We start from the raw sequence: 11118 nt of genomic DNA on the forward strand, positions 1-11118 counted from the left end.
TACTGGTCAGACAAGCTTACCAAGCACTGGAGAGATGCAAATTTCAAATGTCATCGCTCGTATTCACCAATATCTAGTTTAGAAATTCTGACCTTATTAAAACATAAAAAGCCAAATTTATTGTAACTAACAGAATTTTACCATCATGTTCTTTTCTTCGCCTGAAGTGTTCTCAGTATTGCCAAGTTCCCAAATTAAGTGATATTCAGAGTTCTTCTGCCCCAGCTGGAGTCATATGATTCTGAGATCTCACGTTTTAGCCATTGTTACAAAGCAAAACCACCCAAGCAAATGCATTTCTTTTGCAGTCATATGATTTGTGGCCAGCAAGTTGAGAAATGATCTTTCAACCTTCAGGGCTGGCAAGGCTCTATTTTCCAGATCATACAGATGCCATACCTCCCCTGTGCTGTTCTTATTTGTACATCACTAACAACTGTAGGCTGGTATTTCCCTGTGCCAGACAGGCCTTATTTGTTCTGGTGTAGCAAGCAGGGCTGATTCCTAGTCATATATTAGTATCAGAAAAAATGAACTGTTTAGGTTAGCAAGTCTGCTTACATGGGAGAAGCCCATTTGTTCTCAGTTTCCAATACGTGCATCCCCAACATAACATAAGCATTGTATGTATATAATATATGTAGCCTTGGGAGTTGAGCTTCTCTGTGACAGAAGCAGTTTTTACAATTCACTTATAAAAAGTGAAGGTGACAGAATGAGCCAGTAGCAAAACTGGAAAAGAGATCTTTACCTCCTGCCTATCCTGAACCCCCCAGATCAAGTCTCCTGCCTACCTCAGAAAGCGGCAAGAACAGCACCATGAAATCAGGAAATTCCATCCTACACATTAAAAACATTGAGACTATCAGGAAAAATCAAGGCTTGATGAATAAACTAACCTTTCTGGAGTTATACTAGAGATTCTTTTGGATTCTGCACATCTTAATTAAACCAATTATAACTGAACTCTTTTATGCCTAACACAACTGTGATGGACTGGACTTGGCTAACAACCAAATGCCCACCCAGCTGCTTACTTACTACCCACACCCTCAGCAGTAGAGAATGAGAAAATAGGAAGAATAGGAATGAGAAAACTCATGGGTCAAGATGAAAGCAAGGAGATTGCTTATCAGTTACCCTCATGGGCAAAACAGATTCGACTTGGGGAAGATTAATTTATTGCCAATTAAAATAAACATTTAATTAGCAATTCGGGTAGTGGGAAAAAAGAAGACAAATATTAAAACAATTTCCTCTTCCCTTTTCTATGCTTAATTTCATTCCCAGCTCCTCTACCCTCCACAGAGGCACAGGGGGGATGTGGGGTTATAGTCAGTACAAAGCAGTTCCTCTCTGACTCTTCTTCCTCCTCACACCTTTCTTCTGCTCCATGCGGGTCCTCCATGGGCTACAGTGAAATATCTGCTTCGGCACCATGCAACACCCCTCCTCCTCCTCTTCTGGCCTTGGTGTTTCCTCTGCTATTTCTCTCTCTCCTTGTTTCCTATGTGGTGTTTTCTGCCTTTTCTTAAATGTGCTTTCACAGAGGCACCACCAGCTTTGCTGATGGGCTCAGCTGTGTCTACAGTGGGTCCACTACCCCGCTACCAAACCTTGCCACATACACCCAGTACATAAATCTAAGGAAAAATCCCATTGTGGGGAACTCCTCAAATGCTAAATATTTTTCACCTGGATCAGGATTTTCCTCTATTAAGTATAAATTGTGTCTTTTTTCTGAAAGTTAGTGGCACAGGAGCTGATCATATTAGAAGTAAATGCAGCACAGAAGTTATTTGAATAATATGGAATATTTCCAACCCTCCCAAATTTATGGCCAACAGCCTAATTATTAATTTCAGTGGAGATAATAATTTCAGTGTGATCTGAGTCACAACATAGATCCTTTGCTAGGAAAGCCCTCTTTCATGGAAAAACATTTTCTTCAGAAAATAAGATATGTGCTGCTGGAATAGAGACAATGGATCCTGTCCTCCATTTCAGATTCTAGAGGTTGCTGAAGCTTTTATTAGCACCCTTTGGAAGGAGACACACAGAAATGAGATAAGGCAAAGCATGGTACAAGACCCAGAGATTATGTCCTCATTCAGATTTTTCGTGGCCTTCAGGAAACTTTGAGTTTCGTATTATTTTTGAATTTAGTCTCCTTTCCCCAGTATAGCTATCTTTCTTTCACTGGAAAAATCAAGAGTAGTGCAGGGTAAAAGCCTAAAGCTGACAACCCATAACTTCCCTTAATCACCTACAGATTAGGTTCATCACTGCTATACAATTTACTAAGGTGTTTAAGATCAACCCTGGGAGAAATGAATAGGTATGAATAAAGGGTGTTTCAAATTTCATGTGTATCCTGTTCTTCATCCCAGTAGAGGTACTAATAGTACTCATTCTCTGTGGTGAGATAACCCAGGCTCCAGGAGAGCACTTTTTCTAAGAAGGCAGCTACTCTTTCCCTGAAGGAAATGAGGCATGGGAATTATCACTTCCTACAGTAGTTTGTTCCAATGCTTAGTCATGCTCACTGTTAAAAATACATGCCTGATTTATAGTTTGAATTTGACTGGCTGTAGCTTGGTGAGTGTTGCACCTTTTTCACTGAGTGAAAAAGTCCTTTTCCACCTGCACTTTTCCCCTGTGCACATATTTGCATGTGGTGATAAGATCACATTTTTAATCTCCCATATTTCCATTTACTTCTTTGTTTATATGCTATCGTAGCTATCTAACCAAAGGATTAGAGCTTCCCAAAAGGGATTTCTTGATATGGTTGAGGAAATGAATGTGTGCAAATCAAGATAACCTGTCAGTTTATTTCACAGAGGGTGCTTCAAACCTTGAGGCAAAATTTCACTGAAACTAATTAATTTGTCCCCATTTAGCTTAAAAGGTTTGGCCTTTTCAGGACAACATATATCACTGAATGCTCTTGGCCAATTTGGTGGTGGTGAATTGTGCTGGTTTTGGCTGGGATAGTTAATTTTCTTCACAGTAGCTAGTATGGGGCTATGTTGTGGATTTGTGCTGTCAACAGCATTGATAACACAGGGATGTTTTAGTTACTGCTGAGCACTGCTTACACAGCGTCAAGGCCTTTTCTGCTTCTCACCCCACCCCACCAGCGAGTAGGCTGGGGGTGCACAAGAACTTGGGAGGGGACACAGCTGGGACAGCTGACCCCAGCTGACCAAGCGAGCGGCTGTGTGGTGCTTAGTTGCCGGCTGGGGTTAAACCACGACATAAACCTAAAGAGAAAAGCTTTCTTTCCCATTTCTAGTCCCACCGCTCAACCAGATTAGACAAAGCTGCACTTGATACTGTTGGGAAACAGGCGCACAGTACAACCATGTCCCAGTTGCAGCTATTAGCCACTAACATTAATGTAGTATCACATAGCACAGACAATACTGTCTCCGTGTGCCCTGCGCTGCACACCGTGCCTCGCTGTGCGCTCCATTCAGCCTCTCTTGTCTCTCTTTTCTTCTCAACATCCCATCTTGTGAAATGGGATACCATCTCTCTCTCTCATGTCTTCTCTGCTCCATCAGTGCAAAGGAAGGTGAAGACTCCTATATCCCAGCTGGTGGCACTTTCCAAGCAATGTAGGAGAATGGAGCTCTCATATCAGCGGGTCACAGGCGTAGAGGGGAGCAGGAATGGGGTTTTGCCAAGGAGAGGGAGTCAGAGAGAAGGAGGGATTCACAGCAACTTCTACACTACTTGCTTTGGCTGTGGAGATAAGTGCCCTAGGAAAAAGTCCGGCAACCCCCATACTCCACTTGTGAGATCAGATCACTTGGAAAATGGGGAAGGGTTAGTGAGGCTGGAGGAAAGATGTCTGCCTCTATCTCCTGTCCCCTGACCTCTGTCCAAAAGTTTTAATACAATGCTGATTTAGGATGGATTCCTGATGGTTTTTTGTTTTATGAAAAAAAGACTAATTTCAACCCTCCATGACTGCTGTGTTCCTGATGGATAAATGTCACGGTGGATCTCAATGTAATTTATACAGTTTAAGAACGATCTTGAGCTGTGAGATTCCTGTGGATGTCTCTGTGGCAAGCTGAACTTCACAGAGAAGACAGGCTACCCTAATAAACCAGAGGAACTGAGAGAGGTTTCCTCTCTTGTGTCCAAAAGTAAGATGCCAAAAATAATAATTTTAAATGGCCAACCTGAGGTTTTGCTAATTCTCTGTGGAATTATAGCTGTCTTTGGGAAGCCCTTTTGATGCAGGTGCAGAAAACGACAATGAACCTAGCATATATTTTTGATCGATATTGTGACTTCTCTGCACATAAATGGTCCAGGATTGACTGAAATTATCTATAGACAGTAAGAAGAGCAACACACACACTGGCACGTACAAGGCTCATTACTGCATGCCTTGACCACACTTTGAAAAGACTGTAGCTTTTTAAAGTTACAGGAAACATTCAGACCTGACAACACTTTCAGTTCCATTATCTTTCTCCAAGTATAGTAAGGAATATGTTTTGCACAGAGACCCTTCCTAAACTGCACTCTATCATTTCGGAGTGGCCTTAAAAACCCAGTCCATATATTAGCAAATCCCACCACCATCAGATATTTAAGACTTGAATCATATGCTTCTCGTTGCTTCCTTCTGTTTTTTCTTCAGGTGATGTTAAATGCAGTGTGAATAGAAAGGGAGAGAAACCAGAGTGTTTAGAAGAAAGGCAGAAAGATTAGGATTCAAGATTGGACAGCTAATTACTATTATTATTATGACTAGAAATTAGTTTCTGTTTCCCTTGACCCCCACAATGCAAGAACAGGAGGATGCCTCACCTCATACCAACTTCAAGGCAAGAAAAGGAAATAACTTTTCATTCACCGCATAAATGGGCTGCTTACGTCGTTATGACCAGATATCGCTGAAATCAGAAAACAAGCAAGACTCCATAAGACATTAGATAATCATGAACTGTGGAAACGTTAGAAATTAGAACAATGCAGGTGCAGTACTGAAACAGATATTAAGCTTTATGTACTGTAATTTAAACCAATACCTATCTTCTGAAGATTAGAAATCTTCTGGAGATTAGAAAGTGTCTTGCTCCTTTCTGTGAATGATCTGATGCTGGACTTCAATTTCTTCACTAGAAATGTCCATTCTATTAGAATCACCTTCTCTCAGCCTTACTGCTGTTTACTAAGCAAAATAAGACAGAAATAACTGTCCAAACCCCAAATCAGGCAGAAGAATCTCCTGCTTCTGCTTACATGTGTAGCATCTGTTGCAGAAAATGAAATAAATGCCTCTACACCCTGCAAATGTCTCCATACACCAGCTTCTTTCCACTAACCTCCATTGATTTATGTCAGGGAAGAATATCCCACAGATTTCTCACGTTTCCTTACTCCAGCTACTTGAAATAATAGAGGACATATCACACACAGCCTTAGTATTCTGTGCAGCCACACTGGGGATAATAGACACAGCACAACATGCAGGGTAGTACAGAGGTTAGTCCCAACCTAGCTGAGCTAGCAGATTTGCAGGCCACACCATTAGAAGTGCTGCAAATGGTGTTCAAATGCAGAACTTCCTCCTTCATATACTTAGCTTGCCCACCCTCGACTGGGAGATTGCTAGGAAGCATCTCCATTGGAAAAAAACAATAGCCTCAGGCTTTGCTGTCAAGTGAAGATATCCTGTTCATTCCTCAAGCCAAGGATTTCAGAGTTTTGAGGAATCAGAGAAACATCTTCTTCCTGTTGTTCAAGCAGAGCATTAACAATTACTTATTTCTATGCAACCTCCTGACCAAAGAAAAGAGGGGCTGACTCCAATGCTGTGGACCTCCAGCACAGAGGGGAGCTAGGATTCATCTGGAGGTTCCTGCTCCTTTCCTCTCACCAAACATCTGTCTCAGTTCATCCGGTCCTCTGAGTCACTTCCTCCCCGCTTCTCAGTCATCCGCTCTCAGTGCACTTCTCCAAGTAAGCCCAGTCTTCTTTGCCCAATCTGGAGCAGGGTTCGAGGGAAGCCTTGCTGGGAGGTAGGCTAGGACGTAACCATAACATAATCACAAGGTGAAGCTTCTAGGCATTGCGGCCTGTGCTGGAGTTCAGGGCAGGTGAACATCATGCATTTTAGTGATCTTAACGTTGATTTCAAGAGAGACACAACATTTCATACCAGCAGGAACTGTGTGCCTTCTGCGTATGTCAGTGACCCCAGAACTAGCTTCACGTAAGCTGGTAACGTCATTGTGTTGCACTGGGTGGAATCATTCATCCCCACCCAGTAGCAGTTAGTTGCAGGAACAAGCTGCTGTGCCCTGGCTACGTGCAGTGCTGTGCTGACTTGACTGTACCGTTTCTATTTCTGAAGCTAGCTCAAAGCCAGCTCAGGGAGCTCTGTACTGTCGGCAGCTGCACAGCATGGACATGGCCCGCAGAAGCTATTGAGACAGGAATGCAAGGAGTGATACGAAGCAGAATTTCAGACTAGGCTGCAGGGAGGTGTTTAGTACATTTAGCCCCTATGTCCAGCACCTGCAGAAGTGCTTTGAAACATGAGTAATACTTTATTTACCTACACATGTGTATAAAGGGTGCACAACAGCTCTGAATTCAAAGTCAGGTCCTCCAATTTCAGTCTTGCTATTAAATGCAAGCTTCCCTGAAGGGAGAGGAACTCTGGGAATGTGGACATCACCTCAGCCTTACCTACCCTCCAGTAGAAGTTGTGTAAAAGAAACCATATTCTCATCAGGACTTTCAGGTGTGTGGGTGTTTCCAGGAATAAACAACACCCAACCACAGAACAACCAGGAAGCGGCTTTATGAGCATACTATGTCACTTTACTGCCACAAAGTTTATAAACGCGGCACATACAGGACAAGCAGGTGATGAGGCCCAGGTCAGCATGGGTTCAGGAAAGGCAGGTCCTGCTTGACTAACCTGACCTCCTTCTATGACAAGGTGACCCGCCTAGTGGATGAGGGAAAGGCTGTGGATGTTGTCTACTTAGACTTTAGTAAAGCATTTGACACCGTTTCCCACAGCATTCTCCTGGAGAAACTGGCTGCTCATGGCTCGGACAGGTGTACTTTTCACTGGGTAACAAACTGGCTGGCTGGCCGGGCCCAAAGAGTGGTGGTGAATGGAGTTAAACCCAGTTGGCGGCCGGTCACAAGCGGTGTTCCCCAGGGCTCAGTATTGGGGCCAGTTCTGTTCAAAATCTTTATCAATGATCTGGATGAGGGGATCGAGTGCACCCTCAGTAAGTTTGCAGATGACACCAAGTTGGGCAGGAGTGTTGATCTGCTTGAGGGTAGGAAGGCTCTGCAGAGGGACCTGGACAGGCTGGATCAATGGGCCCAGGCCAATTGTATGAGGTTCAACAAGGCTAAGTGCTGGGTCCTGCACTTGGGTCACAACAACCCCATGCAGCAACCCCAACGCTACAGGCTTGGGGAAGAGTGGATGGAAAGCTGCCCAGCGGAAAAGGCCCTGGGAGTGTTGGTCGATAGCCACCTGAATATGAGCCAGCAGTGTGCCCAGGTGGCCCAGAAGGCCAACAGCATCCTGGCTTGTATCAAAAATAGTGTGGCCAGCAGACTAGGGAAGTGATTGTCCCCCTGTACTCGGCACTGGTGAGGCCGCACCTCGAATACTGTGTTCAGTTTTGGGCCCCTCACTCCAAGAAGGGCATTGAGGTGCTGGAGCATGTCCAAAGAAGGGCAACGAAGCTGGTGAAGGGTCTAGAGCAGAAGTCTTATGAGGAGCGGCTGAGGGAACTGGGGTTGTTTAGCCTGGAGAAAAGGAGGCTGAGGGGAGACCTTATTGCTCTTTACAACTACCTGAAAGGAGGCTGTAGTGAGGTGGGGGTCGGTCTCTTCTCTCAAGTAACAAGTGATAGGACAAGAGGAAATGGCCTCAAGTTGCACCAGGGGAGGTTCAGATTGGATCTTAGGAAAAATTTCTTCAGTGAAAGGGTTGTCAAGCATTGGAACAGGCTGCCCAGGGAACTTCCACCATCCCTGGGGCTATTTAAAAGACCTGTAGATGTGCTGCTTAGGGACATGATTTAGTGGTGGACTTGGCAGTGCTAGGTTAATGGTTGGACTTGATGATCTTAAAGGTCTTTTCCAACCTAAACAATTCTATGATTCTATGATTCTAAATTTTATCTCCATAGCCAGCCTACCACATTATGCCATTCTCCTAGGGGAGTTGCTGTGCCGTGGGACCAACGGGCCAGGAAATGATCACTGCACACTGCCCTTCATGGCATGCTGAAAGCAAGAGCTGAAATTACAGAATCTGCAGTTGCAACCATTCAGACAATCAAATTTTGGGCAGACCTGTGAATTGTATTCCAGGTAGACTGGATGAACTCTGTTAGAGTTAAGAACTGGAATAGTCAGAGGAATAGCCAGTCAGAGTAAAGTGCGTCAGCAAGGTAGATGTAGGAGAAGTTTTCCATCTGCCTACACAAGAAGTGATGCTATACAATACTTTTGCTTTCTCTTTCACATACCCCCATATGCAAAATTAATGTATTTTGTTACAGAGTATGCAAATAAAACTTATGAAATTATTTTTCCTTCATTATAAACGTAACAAGTTCTAGGTGCTAAGACAGCTCATCAAAAGGCAGGAAATCCACTGACAAGTGTGACACACGCTGTTATCTCTGAAAGAATTAAAGTGGTTTTAATGCCCTATAGATCAGACAAGGCCATTGCATAACGTAATCCAGCCTTAATTTCACTTCCTTGCCAAATTGCCAGACAAAACCATTGTATTTCATTGCTGAGGTGACCACTTAACTCAGTGAGTAAAACAGATCTGTCAGTACACAAGAGAATCATGATGCTTTTCCAGAACCATTCCCAGCTTCAGAGATAATTGGATTTACTCATTTATGTGTAGCCTGTTGAGCTATCTGTATGGTCCCAAGATTTAGGATCCTCAGCTGACAAAGAAAGAGAGAGCAGGGAGAATTCTCACATGGAGTAAGTCATGGTAGCTCCATGAGAAGTCAAGAGAACCAGGCCAGCTTATACCAGCTGAGGCTCCAGCACTCTGATATTCATGTTATCATTGGAAATGAAGTTCCTGGAAAGAATTTAATTTCTGTCTGCACCTTGATAATTAAAATCCAGCTTTACAGCTCCTGCACTTCTTGTTGAACGAGCTATTAGCATGGAATCTGCTGTCAGCAAGGACTTTAAGGCTGAGTAAAACCACTTCAAACAGAGCAGATCACAGACTGTGCCTTTGTCAAATAATATCTGATGACATTATGATAATTAACATAAAATGGGTCTGCAATAACCCACACTGAAAACCACAGGCAGAGCCCAGATCTGTGTTCTCAGAACAGAGAAGACAGGGAAAGTTCAGTCTCCAGGAAGGCTGTGATGGCTCTGCATAGCACCTTCAACCAACAATGCTTGAGTTTTCTCTGCTTCTGTGTCAAAAAGTTGACATCTTCATCCTCAGCTATGTCTCAGGCTTCAGCTCCAGCTATGACAATCAGTTTATGCCTCTCATTCTCCTCCTTTCCATCAAATGCACACTACATTTCTGACTGATACAGCCAGCAAACCCTGACAACTTTCCTCCCTCTACATGCATTATTTCTCCATCTAGGTCATCCTCTGTCCCACTCTGGACTCTCTCGGGGTCAATTCCTCTGTCATGGAAGCCTGGCTCTCAATGTGTAACTGAGAGGACAGGCTCCAGTGAATTAGAAATAAAGTACTTGTCACTTCTTGTGGTAAATTCATATTTTCAGTCATGTCCTGCCACAGACTCCTCATATCTCACTTCCCAAGTTCTGTTGCCTGTAGCAGAACTTTCAGAAGATAGAAGAAGGAACCGTTGCAGTAGATCCCAGACTCAGTCCTCAGATTTCTAGACATCATCATGTCCCTATGGGTGTGATCAACAAGGTAGCAACTGTGCTTGCAATAGCTAACAAGAAAGAAACGTGAGCTTTCCTAGGCCTCATGGGATTCTGGAAAATGTGTATTCCAGGTTGTAGTCAGCTGGTGAGCTCTCTCTATCGAGTAACCTGAAAGAAGAACTATTTTGAGTGGGGCCTTGAGCAACAACAAGGCTTTGAGCAGATCAAACAGGAGATATCTCATGTGGTAGCTCTTGGGCCTATCCAGACAGGACCAGCTGCACAAAATGTACTCTGGACTGAAGCCGGGGAGCGTGGTCTCACCTGGAGCCTCTGGCAGAAAACATCAGAAGAAACCCAAGGCTGACCACTAGTGTTTTGGAGGCAGGGGTATCGAGAATCAGAAGCCCACTGCACCCTGACTGAAAAAGAGATACTAGCAGCATATGAGGGGGTTCAAGCTGCTTCAGAAGGTGTTGGTACAGAAGCATATCTCCTCTTGGCACCACGATTGCCTGTGCTACGCTGGATATTCAAAGAAAACATCCCCTCTACACATCATGCAACCGGCGCTACATGGAGTAAGTGGGTAGCATTGATTGCACAGCAAGCTTGACGGGGAAAACCCAGCCACCCAAGAAACCTAGAAGAGATCATAGACTGGCCAGAAGGCAGAGATTTTGGAGCACTGCCTGAGGAGGTGTCTGGTGCCCAAGAGGCACAACCATCTAATGAGTTGTCAGAAGATGAAAGGCATTATAACTCTGCTTACTGATGGATCCTATCGTGTTGTAGGAAACCATCAGAAGTGGAAAGCTGTTGTGTGGAGTCCCACACAGCAAGTCATTGAAGCCACTGAAGGAGAAGGTGAGTCAAGTCAGTTTGCAGAAGTGAAAGCCATCCAACTAGCCCTAGAGATTGCTGAACGAGAAAAGTAGCCAGTACTCTATCTCTGTACTGATTCATGGATGGTGGCTTATGTCCTACAACAGTGGAAGACCAATTGGCAGAGCAGAGGTAAACCCATCTGGGCTGCTGCATTGTGGCAAGACATCGCTGCCCAAGTAGAAAACATTGCTCTAAAGGTACATCATGTAAATGGTCTCATGCCCAAAGGCCATGCCACTGAAGAACATTGAAACAATGAACAGGTAGACAAGGCTGTCAAAATTGAAATAGCTCAGGTTGACCTGGACTGGGAGTGTAA

This window comes from Mycteria americana, chromosome 1 (genome assembly GCF_035582795.1).
Source record: "Mycteria americana isolate JAX WOST 10 ecotype Jacksonville Zoo and Gardens chromosome 1, USCA_MyAme_1.0, whole genome shotgun sequence".
Lineage (NCBI taxonomy): Eukaryota > Metazoa > Chordata > Aves > Ciconiiformes > Ciconiidae > Mycteria > Mycteria americana.